The following is a 21,422-nucleotide window of genomic DNA, read 5'->3' on the forward strand; positions in this document are numbered from 1 at the left end:
TGGATGGATAGAGCACTACAATATTAACAAAACATCCTTACTGATGATCCTCAAAAGAGGCACGGATCACTAGGAAACAACATGAACATATGGCCATATGAGATAAACAGCTTAAGGACTTAGTGGAAATGCTAAGTCCCTGAAATCAGAATTACCAAGTGCACCACTTTGCAAGCTCGTGCTAGTCACCACACACATCACAAAAATACATTTGTTGCACCTCTGGAAAGATGACAAAACCCTTAACAAAACATATGTAGAGCTCATGGGCATATCATGCACACAATAATCATGGCAAAAATGACAAAAAGCTAAAAGGAGTAACAGATCTGACAAATTATCTCAAGTAGCCCTCTTCTAACAGCATTTCGAGCATCAAGATGAGCTCAAATGAAAATGATGCAATGGAATGAAATGATGTACTCTCTAAGTTGAACATTTTGATATGCTATATGCCAAAAACAGAGTTATGGATGCGGAGATACGAGGCTATGAACAGGAGCACATGGATCTGAGATTTCGAGGACTTCGTAGAAATTCAACCTCCCAGATCTAGGGTTTGCACGTGCCCCGAGGTTCGCCGGGATCTCGCCGGAGCCTTTCCGGCGTTGATGGCCGTGCGGCGGCCGGAGTAGAGGGAGGAAGAGGGGGGCCGGCTCGGGGCTCGCCGGAGCGCCGGAGACGGGCGGCGTGGCGGCGCGAGGCCGAGGCGGCGGTGGCGCGCGGAGGCCGAGGCGATGATGGCGCGTGGCGGCGGGAGGTGCAACGGTGTCGGCGGCGAGGTCCGGCGGCTGCTGGCGCGGCGGCGCGGCGGAGAAGCAGCAGCGGCGGGGCGCGGTAGGCGGCGGCGGGTGGAGGCGCGGGGCGGCGCCCGGATCTGGGCCGCGGGGGCCGGATCTGGGCCCTCCGGGCCGCGGCGGCGCGCGGGTGGCGGCGGTGACGTGGCAGGCGCGGAGTGGGCGGCGGCGATGTGTCCGGCCAGGGCGGACGTGTCCGGACGGCGCGGAGATGATTTTTAGGGTTTCGGACGAGGGGGGTCCGGATTTTCGGGGAGAGGCCTTTAAATAGAGGTAAAGGGAGCTAGGAGAGTCCAAATGAGGTGCGGTTTTCGGCCACGCGATCATGATCGAACGCTCTAGATGATGGAGAAGGCTTAGGTAGGTTTTGGGCCAAATTGGAGGGGTGTTGGGCTGCAACACACACGAGGCCTTTTCGGTCCCTCGGTTAACCGTTGGAGTATCAAACGAAGTCCAAATGGTACAAACTTGGCAGGCGGTCTACCGGTAGTAAACCAAGGTCGCTTGGCAAGTATCGGTCCAATCCGGAAATGTTTAATCTCCACACATGAGAGAAAGGTAGAAATAACCACCGGAGAAGAACGAAGCGCCGGAATGCAAAACGGACAACGGGGGAAATGCTCGAATGCATGAGATGGACACGTATGCAAATGCAATGCACAAGATGACATGATATGAGATGCATGAAAACGAAAACAACACACGGAGACAAGACCCGAACCCGAGAAAATAAAATAACTTAACGCCGAAACGGGAAGAGTAGGAGTACAAAATGGGAAAGTAACATCCGGGGTGTTACAACACTCCACCACTACGAAAGGATCTCGTCCCGAGATCTAGGACTGAAAGAACGCCGGGTACTCAGAACAGAGGTGATCCTCGCGTTCCCAGGTAGCTTCATGGTCGGAATGGTCTGACCACTTGACTTTGAGGAATTTGATTGACTTGTTGCGAGTCTTGCGTTCAGTCTCTTCAAGAATAACAACTGGTGCTCACAATAAGAGAGATCTTCTTGGAGCTCAATGTCCTCGAAGTTGACGGTGCGGTCAGGAGTATTGAAGCACTTTCAAAGCTGAGAGACATGGAACATGTCATGAACATTTGCAAAGTTTGAAGGAAGCTCGAGTTGATAGGCGAGATCGCCTCTCTTGCTGACAATCTTTAAAGGTCCCACGTATCTGGGGGCAAGCTTCCCTTTGATACCGAAGCGACGAGTACCTTTCATAGGAGAGACGCGGAGGTAAACATGATATCCGATCTCGAAAGCCAAATCACGGTGCTTACTATCATAGTAGCTCTTCTGGCGGGATTGGGCTGCTTTGAGGTTATCTCGAATGACTTTGCACATTTCTTCTGCCTCTGTGATTAAGTCATTTCCAAGAAGCTGACGTTCACCGGTTTCAGACCAGTTGAGAGGGGTACGGCACTTCCTGCCATACAGAATTTCAAATGGGGCCTTGCCCGAACTTGCTTGAAAACTGTTGTTGTAGGAGAATTCAGCATAAGGAAGACAATCCTCCCACTTCATGCCGAAGGAGATCACACAAGCCCTGAGCATATCTTCAAGAATCTGGTTGACACGCTCGACTTGACCGCTAGTTTGAGGATGGAAAGCTGTGCTGAAGCGGATGTTGGTGCCCATGGCCTTCTGAAAAGAATCCCAAAACTTTGAGATAAAGATGCTGTCACGGTCTGAAGATATCACTTGTGGAATACCGTGCACAGAGACAATCCGAGAGGTATAGAGTTCCGCCAATTGAGCTGCAGTGATCGACTCTTTGATAGGCAGAAAATGAGCCACTTTGGTGAGTTTGTCGATGACAACGAATATAACATCATTGCCACGCTTGGAATTTGGAAACCCAGTCACAAAGTCCATTTCAATGTGGTCAAACTTCCATTCTGGAATGGCAAGAGGTTGGAGGAGACCTGCTGGCCTTTGGTGTTCTGCCTTCACTCTTCTGCAGACATCACATTCATTCACGAATTGAGCAATCTCGCGCTTCATTCGAGTCCACCAATAAGCTTGCTTGAGGTCCTGATACATCTTCGTGCTCCCAGGGTGGATGGAGAGGAGAGAATTGTGAGCCTCGTTCATGATCACTTTACGAATGTCACCTTTGGGTACAACAATACGATCCTCGAAGAAGAGAGTGTCCTTGTGAGACGAAGTCTTGTTCTGAAAGCCAGGATTGGGTGGGTGGGAAGATCCACTGCCACCTTTGCTCTTCTTCTGATACGGCTGACGGAATGGAGGAGGAGGAAGCCAATACTTCTGCTTCTTGGCCACTTGAGTAGAGGAAGAAGGAGTAACATCTCTGACTCGCTTCTTGGAAGCGTCACACCTTAATTGAGCAGCCTCTTGCTTGAATGCCATGTTGTAGAACTCATCGTATCTCAAGGGCTCGAAGAGAACAAGAGCTAGCTGAATTTCTTCTCTGAGACCACCCCTGAACTGGTATATCATGCTCTTCTCATCAGGGACGTCCTGCTTGGCAAAGCGGGCGAGCTTCTGAAACAACTTGTTGTAGTCATAGACAGACAAAGAGCCTTGCTTCAGGTTGCGGAATTCCTCACGCTTGCTTTCAACCACGCTCTGAGGAATATGATGAGCTCGGAAATCTTGACGGAATTCATCCCAAGTGATAACACGTCCACCTCTGGAGTCCTTGTACTGCTGGAACCATTCTGCAGCTTGATCTTTGAGTTGGAAGGAAGCGAACTTGACAAAGTCCTCAGGCCTGACGTTACTGCACTCGAAATGCTTGCACAGATCCACAAGCCAATCGTCAGCATCGGTTGCCTCAACACAATTGCTGAAAGTCTTTGGCCCATTAGCAAGGAACTGGTTGAGTGTAGCAAAGTGATTCTGATTGTTGCCTTGGTTCCCTTGGTTGCCTTGATTGCGCTCTTGGAGAATTTGCATGATCAACTGTGTGTTTGCATTGGTTGCGGCCATCACAGCTTGCCATGCCTCCTGAGGAGGTGGAGGTGGTGGCGGATCAGGATTCGGAGTCGTGCGCGTTGGAGGAGCCATCCTGAAGAGGTTGACATCCATTAGCACATTGATAGACAAATATTGAAGCTGAATCCAACGGAATGAAAATTGCAACATATAGTCTTCACATCCGAACACAATGAACGAATGCATTCCTCTTGAAATGGTCACATATCCATAAATTGAGAAGCCACGTAGAATAAAGGTAGAGAAATAAATCAACAAGGTACGGATCAAGAACGAATAATCGGTAAGAAATCCCAATCTCAAACCAAATATCCGTGGAAGAAGAACTAGAGCTACAAGAATTCCCACCTATGAAACTCCCGAACCTTTCCGGTTATGCAATCAGGTGTTGGGGATACAGGGGAAGCATAATATCTCACCCAATTCTAGCAAATCCTACATCCAGCTGTATCCATCCTTCAACACATAACCGAGAAAAACTTCGGAAACCATCTACCTCAACCTTTGAAAAGCATCCGTTATACAAGTTATGGCAATACTCCCGAACTCCCGCCCCAATACTGGGTGGCGTCGAGGTTATCTCACCAACGAACTGCATAAAAGAGATTTTGGATGTCGGCATACTAAACTCAGGTATTTCAGAACTGCAACGATAAAATTATGATGACAACACCTCAGAGCTCAACTCCCCGGGACACTTCCTCAAAACCCCTGACAGGAGGCACCAAGACAATGTTCTCATCATAAAACCATCGGAACGATTCCAAGATACCCACGTGATCCTAAATTTTTTTTAGTGAAATTTGAGAAGAGAAGAGTCAAAACTCTACGTTAGGATGCCTTACCAGAACGATGAGGAGACTGGGAAGTAAAAATAATTCCTAAACTCTCCGATATATAATTCCTAAATGACTCAAAACATTTTTCTAGACACAACTCGGCCGCTAATAACGATCAAGCAATGGGGCTCCTAAGGTCGGGGAAGGCTCTGATTACCAAATTGTAACACCCTCGATGCGACTATATCTCCCACGTGTCGAGGCACGACTTAGAGGCATAATCGCATTCAAGGCATATGTCGCAAGTTAGGCAATCTTCACAACATCCCATGTAATATGATAATAAAAGGGGAGATAACATAGTTGGCTTACACTCGCCACGTCAATCAAGTACATAAATAACATTACATCATCCAAACACTCATGGCCCGACTACGGCGCCAAAATAAAAGAGAACCCAACATGCGACACGGCCCCGATCACCCCCAACCGGGCACCACTATTGATCATCAGGAAAGGAAACATAGTAACGTTGAGATTCCTCGTCGAACTCCCACTTGAGCTCGAACGCGTCTCCTGGAGCAGAATCATCAGGCCCTGCATCTGGTGTAATAGTAATCTGTGAGCCACAGGGACTCAGCAATCTCGCACCCTCGCGATCAAGACTATTTAAGCTTAATAGGTATGGCAAGGTAAATACGTGTGGAGCTGCAGCAAGCGACTAGCAAATATGATGGCTATCCTGTTCGCAAAAGAGAGCGAGAAGAGGAGGCAAAGCGCGAGCGAGAAACTAGAGAGCAACCTGCGCAAACATTACTCCAACACCGTGTCCACTTCCCGGACTCCGCCGAGTAGAGGCCATCACGGTAACACACTCAGTTGATTCATTTTAATTAAGTTAAGGTTCAAGTTATCTACAACCGGACATTAACAAATTCCCATCTGCCCATAACCGCGGGCACGACTTTCGAAAGTTCAAAACCCTGCAGGGGAGTCCCAACTTAGCCCATGACAAGCTCTCACGGTCAACGAAGGAATAGACCTCCTCCCAAGATGTTCCGATCAGACTCGGTATCTCGGTTCTTCAAGACACTTCGACAGGTTAAAACAAGACCAGCAACACCGCCCGAATGTGCCGACAAATCCCGATAGGAGCTGCACATATCTCGTTCTCAGGGCACACTCAGATGAGCTCTCCATACAACTAAAACCAAACCTCGAGTTTCCCCGAGGGGGCGCTGCACAGGACTCTAGTTTGGACCAACACTCAGAGGAGCACTGGCCCGGGGGGGTTTAAAATAAGATGACCCTCGGGCTCCGGAGACCCAAGGGAAAAGAGGCTAGGTGGCAAATGGTAAAACCAAGGTTGGGCATTGCTGGAAAAGCTTTAATCAAGGCGAACTATCAAGGGGTTCCCATTATAACCCAACCGCGTAAGGAACGCAAAATCCGGGAACATAACACCGATATGACGGAAACTAGGGCGGCAAGAGTGGAACAAAACACTAGGCGAGAGGCCGAGCCTTCAACCCTTTACCAAGCATATAGATGCATTAAGATAACATGGCAATATAATGATATCCCAACAAGTAAATAAATGTTCCAACAAGGAACGGTCTCCAATCTTCACCTGCAACTAGCAACGCTATAAGAGGGGTTGAGCAAAGCGGTAACATAGCCAATCAACGGTTTGCTAGGACATGGTGGGTTAGAGGTTTGACATGGCAATTTGGGAGGCTTGAAAGCAAGTGGTAGGCATCGTAGCATTGGCATAGCAAAAGAGCGAGCAAACTAGCATAGCAAAGATAGTAGTGACTTCGAGGGTATGATCATCTTGCCTGCACAGTTGTCAGAGTTGACTGGATCCTCGAAAGCAAACTCAACGGGCTCCTCGTTAGCGAACTCGTCTCCTGGCTCTACCCAAACAAGACAAACAAGCAACAAGGACACAAATCAACCACGTGCAAGGATCAACAAGATGATGCAAAGATGATATGCTATGTGGGACGCGATGCGGGATGCATATGCAAGATGTGACAAGGAATGCATGAACCTGGCTTCAACTTGGAAATCCAAGTGTGCCACTGGAAATATGAGATGAAATCGCTTGAAAACTATATAAAGAACGCCGGAATCGGAGTTACGGTTTGGAAATGGCAAGCGATTCAAATATGACATCGGTCTGCGATTTACAGCAAGTAGCCATCTAAATGCAACGAAATGAACATGTTACAGCACTCAAACATGACAACAAAATACATGGCAGGGATGCATTCATAATGCTTAACAAAAGTCTAGCACTGAGCTACGGCCAATTCATCCATTAACATGTTCAAACAAGCATGGCAAAAATGCATATGACAAACAGATCTCAGACTTAGTGAAATTAACACTTGTCTGGAATTTCAGATCAGGTAGCACTCTTCGGAGCAACAAAACTACATGCTACAGGACCTGAACATGGCAAAGTAGAGCATGGCATGGAGCTACTCAAAGAGCTTAACAAAAGTCCCTTAGTGACCTTGAGCCAAAAGGGATCATAAAATACGATTGCAAGCATGTGAACATGGCAAAAACATAATCAGTTTTCAGACTTGGTGAAAACTGGAACATGCTGAAACATAACTCAAGTAGGCATGTTTACGAGCTCGATGCACTCACTACGGAGCAAGTCATGAACAACTAAACATACATCTACCAAGAAAACCCAAAATGCAAGCTAGACATGGCAAGAACAATAGCATAGCATGCACGGATCAACTACAACATCATCGGCAAAATTGCAAACAAGTTGACAATCTGCCCAGATTCACAAAGTAGCAAAAGTAGAGCTCGATTGACTCAAGCTAGGTTGATCCATAATTGCAAACAAAGACATGGATGGATAGAGCACTACAAGATTAACAAAACATCCTTACTGATCATCCTCAAAAGAGGCACGGATCACTAGGAAACAACATGAACATATGGCCATATGAGATAAACAGCTCAAGGACTTAGTGGAAATGCTAAGTCGCTGAAATCAGAATTACCAAGTGCACCACTTTGCAAGCTCGTGCTAGTCACCACACACATCACAAAAATACATGGGTTCCACCTCTGGAAAGATGACAAAACTCTTAACAAAACATATGTAGAGCTCATGGGCATATCATGCACACAATAATCATGACAAAAATGACAAAAAGCTAAAAGGAGTAACAGATCTGACAAATTATCTCAAGTAGCCCTCTTCTAACAGCATTTCGGGCATCAAGATGAGCTCAAATGAAAATGATGCAATGGAATGAAATGATGCACTCTCTAGGATGAACATTTTGATATGATATATGCCAAAAACGGAGTTACAGATGCGGAGATACGAGGCTATGAACAGGAGCACATGGATCTATGAACAGGAGCACATGGATCAATGCTGAGAGACATGGAACACGTCATGAACATTTGCAAAGTTTGAAGGAAGCTCGAGTTGATAGGCGAGATCGCCTCTCTTGCTGACAATCTTTAAAGGTCCCACGTATCTGGGGGCAAGCTTCCCTTTGATACCAAAGCGACGAGTACCTTTCATAGGAGAGACGCGGAGGTAAACATGATCTCCGATCTCGAAAGCCAAATCACGGTGCTTACTATCATAGTAGCTCTTCTGGCGGGATTGGGCTGCTTTGAGGTTATCTCGAATGACTTTGCACATTTCTTCTGCCTCTGTGATTAAGTCATTTCCAAGAAGCTGACGTTCACCGGTTTCAGACCAGTTGAGAGGGGTACGGCACTTCCTGCCATACAGAATTTCAAATGCGGCCTTGCCCGAACTTGCTTGAAAATTGTTGTTGTAGGAGAATTCAGCATAAGGAAGACAATCCTCCCACTTCATGCCGAAGGAGATCACACAAGCCCTGAGCATATCTTCAAGAATCTGGTTGACACGCTCGACTTGACCGCTAGTTTGAGGATGGAAAGCTGTGCTGAAGCGGATGTTGGTGCCCATGGCCTTCTGAAAAGAATCCCAAAACTTTGAGATAAAGATGCTGTCACGGTCTGAAGATATCACTTGTGGAATACCGTGCAGAGAGACAATCCGAGAGGTATAGAGTTCCGCCAATTGAGCTGCAGTGATCGACTCTTTGATAGGCAGAAAATGAGCCACTTTGGTGAGTTTGTCGATGACAACGAATATAACATCATTGCCACGCTTGGAATTTGGAAACCCAGTCACGAAGTCCATTTCAATGTGGTCAAACTTCCATTCTGGAATGGCAAGAGGTTGGAGGAGACTTGCTGGCCTTTGGTGTTCTGCCTTCACTCTTCTGTAGACATCACATTCATTCACGAATTGAGCAATCTCGTGCTTCATTCGAGTCCACCAATAAGCTTGCTTGAGGTCCTGATACATCTTCGTGCTCCCAGGGTGGATGGAGAGGAGAGAATTGTGAGCCTTGTTCATGATCACTTTACGGAGGTCACCTTTGGGTACAACAATACGATCCTCAAAGCAGAGAGTGTCCTTGTCATCAAGGCGGTAGCACTTGTACTTGGGTTGACTCTTGGCAATCCCAATCTTCACCTTTTTCACCATAGCATCAAGAAGCTGGGCTTGGCGAATCTGGTCTTCCAAGGTAGGAGAGACTTTAAGGTTGGTGAGGAAACCTTGAGGAACAACTTGCAGATTAAGTTTGCGGAAAGCTGCACAAAGCTCGGGTTGATAAGGCTTGAGAATCAGACTGTTGCAGTAAGCCTTTCTGCTCAAAGCGTCAGCAATCACATTGGCCTTGCCTGGAGTATACTCAATACTCGGATTATACTCTTGAATCATTTCGACCCATCGAGTATGCCTGAGGTTGAGATTAGACTGAGTGAAGATGTACTTGAGACTCTTGTGATCAATGAAAATGTCCACTTTTCTTCCCAATAGGAGATGTCTCCAAGTCAAAAGAGCATGCACAACTGCCTCCAACTCGAGATCATGAGTGGGGTAGTTCTTCTCATTGGGCTTCAATTGGCGAGAGGTATAAGCAACAACTTTCTTCTCTTGCATCAATACTGCGCCAAGACCTTGGAGAGAGGCATCACAAAAGACCTTGTACGGCTTGGATTCATCAGGCGGAGTCAGAACTGGAGCAGTGATCAATTTCTCTTTTAAAGTGTTGAAAGCAATGTCACACTCCGGAGACCAAACGTACTTGACGTGCTTCTGAAGAAGATTTGAGAGAGGCTTCGTGATCTTAGAAAAGTTTTCAACGAATCTTCGGCAATAGCTTGCAAGACCGAGGAAGCTACGGAGTTGCTTCACGTTCTGAGGAGGTTCCCAATTCACAATTGCAGACACCTTCTCAGGATTCACGGCAATGCCCTTGGCAGAGATGATATGACCAAGATAAAGAACCTCATCGAGCCAAAATTCACACTTGGAGAACTTGGCGTAGAACTGATGTTCCCTGAGCTTATCGAGTACCAGACGCAAGTGCTTGGCATGATCTTCCTTGTTCTTCGAGAAAACTATAATGTCGTCGAGATAGACCAAAACGAAATCATTGGTGTAGGCGTTGAAGATGAAGTTCATCATGCGAGAGAACATCGGAGGAGCGTTGACGAGGCCAAAAGACATGACAGTGTATTCGTATGAACCATAGCTTGTCATGAAAGCCGTCTTGGGAATATCTTGCTCACGGATTCAAATCTGATGATAACCCATACGGAGATCAAGCTTTGAGAATACTTGAGCACCTTTGAGTTGTTCGAACAGCTCATTGATGTTGGGAAGTGGGTATTTATTCTTGATGGTCTTCTTGTTCAATGGACGGTAATCAACACAAAGTCGGTCCGTTCCATCCTTCTTCTTCACAAAAAGAACACCACAACCCCATGGAGAAGAACTAGGCCGGATGAGACCCATTTTCTCTTGAATATCGAGTTGCTTCTTCAGCTCCTTCAACTCTTCAGGTCCGAGCTTGTAAGGACGCTTGCACATAGGTTCCGTGCCGGGCTCAAGATCAATGACGAATTCAACTGGCCGGTGCGGAGGCATTCCTGGAAGCTCTTTTGGAAAAACATCTTGATATTCGCAAACGACTGGAATTTGAGAGATGGCATCCAATTCACCCTTCTCATTGAGAGAAAACAGACGGATGGTACTATCCCGAGCAGCAAAGACAATTACATCCTCAGACGAATGAGTCAATTGAATCTGCCTGGCAGCACAATCAAGATGTGCCTTGTGCTTAGAAAGCCAATCCATTCCGAGAATAAGATCAATATCCGAGTTACCAAGAACAATTGGGGAAGAAAGGAACTTGTAGTCGCCCAATGTGATAGTAACCTCCAGGACGCAGGTGTTAGCTATCATCTGCTTGCCCGGTGACACAATTTGCAAGGAACTTTGCAGATACTGATAATCGCACTCATACTTTGATGCAAAAGGTTTGGAAATGAAACAATGCGATGCACCCGTGTCAAAAAGAACTTTTGCAGGAATATCATTAACTGGAAGGTTACCCATGATGACATCTGACGAGTCCTCTGCCAACCCTGGCTCTGATACCAACTTGTAACACCCTCGATATGACTATATCTCCCACGTGTCGAGGCACGACTTAGAGGCATAATCTCATTGAAGGCATATGTCGCAAGTTAGGCAATCTTCACAACATTCCATGTTATATGATAATAAAAGGGGAGATAACATAGTTGGCTTACACTCGCCACGTCAATCAAGAACATAAATAACATTACATCATCCAAACACTCATGGCCCGACTACGGCGCCAAAATAAAAGAGAACCCAACATGCGACACGGTCCCAATCACCCCCAACTGGGCACCACTACGAATCATCAGGAAAGGAAACATAGTAACATTGAGAGTCCTCGTCGAACTCCCACTTGAGCTCGAACGCATCTCCTGGAGCGAAATCATCAGGCCCTGCATCTGGTGTAATAGTAATCTGTGAGCCACAGGGACTCAGCAATCTCGCACCCTCGCGATCAAGACTATTTAAGCTTAATAGGTATGGCAAGGTAAATATGTGTGGAGCTGCAGCAAGCGACTAGCAAATATGATGGCTATCCTGTTCGCAAGAGAGAGCGAGAAGAGGAGGCAAAGCGCGAGCGAGAAACTAGAGAGCAACCTGCGCAAACATTACTCCAACACCGTGTCCACTTCCCGGACTCCGCCGAGTAGAGGCCATCACGGTAACACACTCAGTTGATTCATTTTAATTAAGTTAAGGTTCAAGTTATCTACAACCGGACATTAACAAATTCCCATCTGCCCATAACCGCGGGCACGGCTTTCGAAAGTTCAAAACCCTGCAGGGGAGTCCCAACTTAGCCCATGACAAGCTCTCACGGTCAACGAAGGAATAAACCTCCTCCCACGACGTTCCGATCAGACTCGGTATCTCGGTTCTTCAAGACACTTCGACGGGTTAAAACAAGACCAGCAACACCGCCCGAATGTGCCGACAAATCCCGATAGGAGCTGCACATATCTCGTTCTCAGGGCACACTCAGATGAGCGCTCCATACAACTAAAACCAAACCTCGAGTTTCCCCGAGGGGGCGCTGCACAGGACTCTAGTTTGGACCAACACTCAGGGGAGCACTGGCCCGGGGGGGTTTAAAATAAGATGACCCTCGGGCTCCGGAAACCCAAGGGAAAAGAGGCTAGGTGGCAAATGGTAAAACCAAGGTTGGGCATTGCTGGAAAAGCTTTAATCAAGGCGAACTATCAAGGGGTTCCCATTATAACCCAACCGCGTAAGGAACGCAAAATCCGGGAACATAACACCGATATGACGAAAACTAGGGCGGCAAGAGTGGAACAAAACACTAGGTGAGAGGCCGAGCCTTCCACCCTTTACCAAGCATATAGATGCATTAAGATAACATGGCAATATAATGATATCCCAATAAGTAAATAAATGTTCCAACAAGGAACGGTCTCCAATCTTCACCTGCAACTAGCAACACTATAAGAGGGGCTGAGCAAAGCGGTAACATAGCCAATCAATGGTTTGCTAGGACATGGTGGGTTAGAGGTTTGACATGGCAATTTGGGAGGCTTGAAAGCAAGTGGTAGGCATCGTAGCATTGGCATAGCAAAAGAGCGAGCAAACTAGCATAGCAAAGATAGTAGTGACTTCGAGGGTATGATCATCTTGACTTCAAGTGGTAGGCATCTTGCCTGCACAGTTGTCAGAGTTGACTGGATCCTCGAAAGTAAACTCAACGGGCTCCTCGTTAGCGAACTCGTCTCCCGGCTCTACCCAAACAAGACAAACAAGCAACAAGGACACAAATCAACCACGTGCAAGGATCAACAAGATGATGCAAAGATGATATGCTATGTGGGATGCGATGCGGGATGCATATGCAAGATGTGACAAGGAATGCATGAACCTGGCTTCAACTTGGAAATCCAAGTGTGCCACTGGAAAGATGAGATGAAATCGCTTGAAAACGATATAAAGAACGCCGGAATCGGAGTTACGGTTTGGAAATGGCAAGCGATTCAAATATAACATCGGTCTGCGATTTACAACAAGTAGCCATCTAAATGCAACGAAATGAACATGTTACAACACTCAAACATGACAACAAAATACATGGCAGGGATGCATTCATAATGCTTAACAAAAGTCTAGCACTGAGCTACGGCCAATTCATCCATTAACAGGTTCAAACAAGCATGGCAAAAATGCATATGACAAACAGATCTCACACTTGGTGAAATTAACACTTGTCTGGAATTTCAGATCAGGTAGCACTCTTCGGAGCAACAAAACTACATGCTACAGGACCTGAACATGGAAAAGTAGAGCATGGCATGGAGCTACTCAAAGAGCTTAACAAAAGTCCCTTAGTGACCTTGGGCCAAAAGGGATCAGAAAAAACGATTGCAAGCATGTGAACATGGCAAAAACATAATCAGTTTTCAGACTTAGTGAAAACTGGAACATGCTGAAACATAACTCAAGTAGGCATGTTTACAAGCTCGATGCACTCACTATGGAGCAAGTCATGACCAACTAAGCATACATCTACCAAGAACACCCAAAATGCAAGCTAGACATGGCAAGAACAATAGCATAGCATGCACGGATCAACTACAACATCATCGGCAAAATTGCAAACAAGTTGACAATCTGCCCAGATTCACAAAGTAGCAAAAGTAGAGCTCGATTGACTCAAGCTAGGGTGCTCCATAATTGCAAACAAATACATGGATGGATAGAGCACTACAAGATTAACAAAACATCCTTACTGATTATCCTCAAAAGAGGCACGGATCACTAGGAAACAACATGAACATATGGCTATATGAGATAAACAGCTCAAGGACTTAGTGGAAATGCTAAGTCGCTGAAATCAGAATTACCAAGTGCACCACTTTGCAAACTCGTGCTAGTCACCACACACATCACAAAAATACATGGGTTGCACGTCTGGAAAGATGACAAAACCCTTAACAAAACATATGTAGAGCTCATGGACATATCATGCACACAATAATCATGGCAAAAATGACAAAAAGCTAAAAGGAGTAACAGATCTGACAAATTATCTCAAGTAGCCCTCTTCTAACAGCATTTCGGGCATCAAGATGAGCTCAAATGAAAATGATGCAATGGAATGAAATGATGTACTCTCTGAGATGAACATTTTGATATGCTATATGCCAAAAACAGAGTTACGGATGCGGAGATACGAGGCTATGAATAGGAGCACATGGATCTGAGATTTCGAGGACTTAGTAGAAATTCAACCTCCCAGATCTAGGGTTTGCACGTGCCCCGAGGTTCGCCGGGATCTCGCTGGAGCCTTGCCGGCGTTGATGGCCGTCCGGCGGCCGGAGTAGAGGGAGGAAGAGGGGGGCCGGCTCGGGGCTCGCTGGAGCGCTGGAGACGGGTGGCGTGGCGGCGCGAGGCCGAGGCGGCGGTGGCGTGCGGAGGCCGAGGCGACGATGGCGCATGGCGGCAGGAGGTGCGACGGTGTGGGCGGTGTGGCGGCGCGACGGAGAAGCAGCGGCGGCGGGGCGCGGTAGGCGGCGGGGGCGGAGGCGCGGGGCGGCGCCCGGATCTGGGCCGCGGGGGCCGGATCTAGGCCCTCCGGGCCACGGCGGCGCGCGGGTGGCAGCGGTGACGTGGCAGGCGTGGAGTGGGCGGCGGCGATGTGTCCGGCCAGGGCGGACGTGTCCGGCCGGCGCGGAGATGATTTTTAGGGTTTCGGACGAGGGGGTCCGGATTTTCGAGGAGAGGCCTTTAAATAGAGGTAAAGGGAGCTAGGAGAGTCCAAATGAGGTGCGGTTTTCGGCCACGCAATCGTGATCGAACGCTCTAGATGATGGAGAAGTCTTAGGTGGGTTTTGGGCCAAATTGGATGGGTGTTGGGCTGCAACACACACGAGGCCTTTTCGGTCCCTCGGTTAACCGTTGGAGTATCAAACGAAGTCCAAATGGTACGAAACTTGACAGGCGGTCTACCGGTAGTAAACCAAGGTCGCTTGGCAAGTCTCGGTCCAATCCGGAAATTTTTAATCCCCACACACGAGAGAAAGGTAGAAATGACCACCGGAGAAGAACGAAGCGCCGGAATGCAAAACGGACAACGGGGGAAATGCTCGTATGCATGAGATGAACACGTATGCAAATGCAATGCACAAGATGACATGATATGAGATGCATGAAAACGAAAACAACACACAAAGACAAGACCCAAACCCGAGAAAATAAAATAACTTAACGCCGAAACGGCAAGAGTAGGAGTACAAATTGGGAAAGTAACATCCGGGGTGTTACAATGTATTTTGTTAATCGGCGTGAATCTAACCTTTATCAGATCTAAAATTAGTTGTAGCAAAATGTTAAAGTCGCCAATGTTGATTTTTGTAAGGAAAACTGCCTGGTAGTTTTGCATACTAAGTTGCATGAATGTACTATCTCATATCACGCACATTACTGAATTGTAGTGCTTCTCTGGTTGCCCATTCATTCATTGTGTCAATGTTGCTTTCATATTACCTTACCTGGCTGATGATAGTTGTGCCATATTGTATTAATTTGGTGTAGGCTAGTTGCCCAAATGTTCATTGTGTCAATGTTGCTTTCCTATTATCTGACTTGGCCAATGATAGCAATGCTAGTGTGTTAATTTTGTGCAGGTTGCTGAAGATAAGAAAACAAACTCTGAAAACAGCAAGGCAACCCCATTGTTTCTTTCCAGTAAATCTAGGCCAGGTAATATGGCAATAAATCATGATTAATCTGTTTGGTTCCCGTCCTAATTTATGTTATGATGTAGTGGTCGAGACACTCTCCACTATCAATAATACAAGATTGCCAAAATCGCCATCTGAATCTGTTCAGTATCCTCTGTCTCGAATGCAATGGAATAAATGTATGTTTGTGAACCAATTAATGGCTGAAGCAATGATGGAAATGGTGGATGAATCAGAGGTGCATAGTCATGCGACACAACAACTGATCAATGTTTTCAGAGACAGTGTAGCAAAGCAGCAAGAACTTGCCCACATGCTTATGGGCGTCATCTGTGCTGAGGTTGCAGATTGTGACGTTGTAGATGGTTAGGTTATGCTCATTTATTTGCACTGGCATCAATCTTTGATTGCCTAGTGGATGTAATTTCCTGTAATATATGCTGGATGTGCAACGTTATTCCCTGTATGTCATACCTTTGCTTGATCGGTTTTGGTCCTGTGCATAATTGCTCGTCGTAATGGGCTCAAATTATCTAATTTGGCCTAAAGACATGAACGAACTTTAGTGGGCCCATTAAGTTAATGGGCCGTTACTAGGCGGAAAGTTAATGGTCGACCCTCTTACCTCCCGGGTCGTTAACAGGCCGACATCGAAGCAGGCAACAGGTGGCCCCAATTTATTTCACGGGCCGTTAACAGGCCTTTACTAAGTTTGGGCTACATATGGCCCAACTATACTGTAGGCCTTTAGCAGGCCGAAAGAGATAGCGGGCTTGTACTGGACCATGAAGAGCATGGGCCGCTAAGAGGCCGAAAGTCAGATCGTATTGTAAACGGCCCAACTGTGTTGTGGGCCTTTAGCAGGCCGAAAGAGAAACCGGGATGGTATTGGACCATGAAGGGCATGGGCCGTTAAAAGGCCAAAACTAAGGTCCGACTACAAATGGCCCGACTCATTTATGGTCCGTTAACAGGCCGAAAGGCACACAGGGTCGGGAATTGGCCCAACACTTAAATGGGTCGCTAAAAGGCCAAAACTCATGTCCGACTACAAATGGCCCAACTGATTTATGGGCCGTCAATAGGCTGAAAGTGACACCAGGCCAGAAATTGGCCCAACACTTAAATGGGCCACTAAAAGGCCGAAACTCAGGTCCGACTACAAATGGCCCATTAGATTTATGGGCCGTCAACAGGCTGGAAGACACACCGGTCCGGAAATTAGCCCAATATTTAAATGGGTCGCTAAAAGGCCGAAAGATGTACATCCTGAAAAATGGCCCATCCATTAAATAGGCCGTTAACAGAATCTCATCGGTCTGATATTGAGCCCAAATATATAGCGGGCTGTTAACGGGCTCGAACTGACGATGGGCTGCAATGGTGTCAAATCTTTAACGGGCCGTTGACGGGCCGAATTGGCACATCTCGTATGGGACGTGGGCTTAAATGGGCCTGACACAAGTAGGCCTTATATGGGCCGGCCTGCTAATTTTTACTGGGCCGACCTTTTTCACCAAAATGGGCCATTGTTGGGACGTGCCACGTGTCGACCTATCATAGGCACCTCCTGTCCAATGAGTGGATGACATCTGTCCCAACGGTGAGGCAACACGTGTTTCCTTCGGCCAATCAGAATTTTACACGTGGAAATTCCCCATTGGTCAGGGTTGTTAACGGGTTATCGGATCCAAAATCCAACCCGATAGCTTAACGGCGTTCCGTTACGGTGGATGCCACGTGTCGGTCACCCTTGACGAAAGCACTTCTATGACGCGTGATTTATCGCCATGGAAGTGGACACTTCCATGATGATAATTTTGGTAATGTCATGGAACACTTCTACGACAACACAAGTATGACTATCTTGATTCTGTCATAAAATCGTCATGGATGTACATGCATGACAAAAAATGCGACCTACTGTGACAAACACGTATCATCACGGAAGTGTATTTTTTTGTAGTGTATATCGTAGCGGTGCTTAGGCGAAGCCCTGCATCGGTAGCAACATCATCACCGTCAACATGCGTCGTGCTGACGGAACTCCCCCGTGAAGCTCTGCTGGATCAGAGTTCGTGGGACGTCATCGAGCTAAACGTGTGCTGAACTCGGAGGTGTCGTGCGTTCGATACTTGGATCGGTCGGATCGTGAAGATGTTCGACTACATCAACCGCGTTCTCATAATGCTTCCGCTTACGGTCTACGAGGGTACGTGGACGATACTATTCCCTCTCATTGCTATGCATCACCATGATCTTGCGTGTGCGTATTTTTTTTTGAAATTACTACGTTCCCCAACAGTGGTATCAGAGCCAGGTTTATGCGTAGATGTTATATGCACGAGTAGAACACAAGTGAGTTGTGGGCGATACAAGTCATACTGCTTACCAGCATGTCATACTTTGGTTCGACGGTATTGTTGGATTAAGCGGCCTGGACCGACATTACGTGTACGCTTACGCGAGACTGGTTCTACCGACGTACTTTGCACACAGGTGGCTAGCGGGTGTCAGTTTCTCCAACTTTAGTTGAACCGAGTGTGTCTACGCCCGGTCCTTGAGAAGGTTAAAACAACACTAACTTGACAAACTATCGTTGTGGTTTTGATGTGTAGGTAAAAACGGTTCTTGCTCAGCCCATAGCAGCCACGTAAAACTTGCAACAACAAAGTAGAGGACGTCTAACTTGTTTTTGAAGGGCATGTTGTGATGTGATATGGTTAAGACATGATGCTATATTTTGTTGTATGAGATGATCATGTTTTGTAACCGAGTTATCGGCAACTGGCAGGAGCCATAAGGTTGTCGCTTTATTGTATGCAATGCAATCGCCATGTAATTGCTTTACTTTATCATTAAGCGGTAGCGATAGTCGTAGAAGCAATAGTTGGCGAGACGACAACGATGCTACGATGGAGATCAAGGTGTCGCGCCGGTGATGATGGTGATCATGACGGTGCTTCGGAGATGGAGATCACAAGCACAAGATGATGATGGCCATATCATATCACTTATATTGATTGCATGTGATGTTTATCTTTTATGCATCTTATTTTGCTTAGATCGACAGTGGCATTATAAGATGATCTCTCACTAAATTTTAAGGTACAAGTATTCTCCCTGAGTATGCACCATTGCGAAAGTTCATCGTGCCGAGACACCACGTGATGATCGGGTGTGATAAGCTCTACGTTCACATACAACGGGTGCAAGCCAGTTTTGCATATGCAGAATACTCGGGTTAAACTTAACGAGCCTAGCATATGCAGATATGGCCTCTGAACACTGGAGACCGAAAGGTCGAGTGTGAATCATATAGTAGATATGATCAACATAATGATGTTCACCATTGAAAACTACTCCATCTCACGTGATGATCGGACATGGTTTAGTTGATTTGGGTCACGTGATCATTTAGATGACTAGAGGGATGTCTATCTAAGTGAGAGTTCTTAAGTAATATGATTAATTGAACTTTAATTTATCATGAACTTAGTCGTGATAGTATTTGCATAACTATGTTGTAGATCAATAGCTCGCGATGTAGCTCCCCGTTTATTTTGATATATTCCTAGAGAAAAACTAAGTTGAAAGATGTTAGTAGCAGTGATGTGGATTGGATCCGTGATCTGAGGATTATCCTCATTGCCGCATAGAAGAATTATATCCTTGATGCACCGCTAGGTGACAGACCAATTGCAGGAGCAGATGCAGACGTTATGAACGTTTGGCGAGCTCGATATGATGACTACTCGATAATTTAGTGCACCATGCTTTACGGCTTAGAATCGAGGCTTCAGAGACATTTTGAATGCCAGGAGCATATGAGATGTTCTAAGAGTTGAAATTAGTATTTTAGACTCATGCCCATGTCGAAAGGTATGAGACCTTTGACAAGCACTTTGCCTACAAAGATGGAGGAGAATAGCTCAACCAGTGAGCATGTGCTCAGATTGTCTGGGTACTGCAATTGCTTGAATCAAGTGGGAGTTAATCTTCCAGATAAGATAGTAATTTATAGAGTTCTCTAGTCACTATCACCAAGTTACTGGAACTTCGTGATGAACTATAATATGCAAGGGATAATGGAAACGATTCCCAAGCTCTTCGTGATGCTGAGATCAACGAAGGTAGAAATCAAGAAAAGCATCAAGTGTTGATGGTTGACAAGACCATTAGTTTCAAGAAAAAGGGCAAAGGGAAGAAGGGGAACTTCAAGAAGAACAGGAAGCAAGTTGCTGGTCAAGTGAAGAAGCCCAAGTCTAGACCTAAGCCTGAGACTAAGTGCTTCTACTGCAAAGGGACTGGTCACTGGAAACAGAACTGCCCCAAGTATTTGGCAGATAAGAAGAATGGCAAAGTGAACAAAAGTATATTTGATATACATGTTATTGATGTGTACTTTACTAGTGTTTATAGCAACCCCTCAGTATTTGATACTAGTTCAGTTGCTAAGATTAGTAAACTCGAAACGGGAGTTGCAGAATGAACAGAGACTAGTTAAGGGTGAAGTGACGATGTGTGTTGGAAGTGGTTCCAAAATAGATATGATCATCATCGTACACTCCCTATACTTTCGGAATTAGTGTTGAACCTAAAATAAATGTTATTTGGTGTTTGCATTAAGCATGAATATGATTGAATCATGTTTATTGCAATACGGTTATTCATTTAAGTCAAAGAATAATTGTTGTTCTATTTACATGAATAAAACCTTCTATGGTCATACACTCAATATAAATGGTTTATTGAATCTCGATCGTAATGATACACATATTCATAATATTGAAGTCAAAAGATGCAATGTTAATAATGATAGTGCAACTTATTTGTGGCACTGCCGTTTAGGTCATATTGGTGTAAAGCGCATGAAGAAACTCCATGCTGATGGGTTTTTGGAATCACTTGATTATGAATCACTTGATGCTTGCGAACCATGCCTCATGGGCAAGATGACTAAGACTCCGTTCTCCGGAACAACAGAGCGAGCAACTGACTTATTGGAAATAATACATGTTGATGTATGCAGTCCGATGAGTGTTGAGGCTCGCGGTGGGTATCGTTATTTTCTGACCTTCACGGATAATTCGAGCAGATATGGGTATATCTACTTGATGAAACATAAGTCTGAAACATTTGAAAAGTTCAAAGAATTTCAGAGTGAAGTGAAATCATCGTAACAAGAAAATAAAGTTTCTGCGATCTGATCGTGGAGGAGAATATTTGAGTTACGAGTCTGGTCTTCATTTGAAACAAATGCGGAATAGTTTCGCAACTCACGCCACCTGGAACACCAGAGTGTAATGGTGTGTCCGAACGTCATAACCGTACTTTATTAGATATGGTGTGATCTATGATGTCTCTTACCGATTTATCACTATCATGTTACCGGTAACGAGATTGAACTAGGTATTGAGATATCAACGATCAAATCTCGGGCAAGTAACATAACGATGACGAAAGGAACAACATATGCTGTTATGCGGTTTGACCGATAAAGATCTTCGTAGAATATGTGGGAGCCAATATGAACATCCAGGTTCCGCTATTGGTTATTGACCGGAGACGTGTCTCGGTCATGTCTACATAGTTCTCGAACCCGTAGGGTCCGCACGCTTAAAGTTCGGTGACGATCGGTATTATGAGCTTTTGTGTTTTGATGTACCG

The sequence above is a fragment of the Triticum urartu genome, chromosome 2A (genome assembly GCF_056163025.1).
Source record: "Triticum urartu cultivar PI428250 chromosome 2A, HENAU_Tu73, whole genome shotgun sequence".
In the NCBI taxonomy this organism is placed as follows: domain Eukaryota; kingdom Viridiplantae; phylum Streptophyta; class Magnoliopsida; order Poales; family Poaceae; genus Triticum; species Triticum urartu.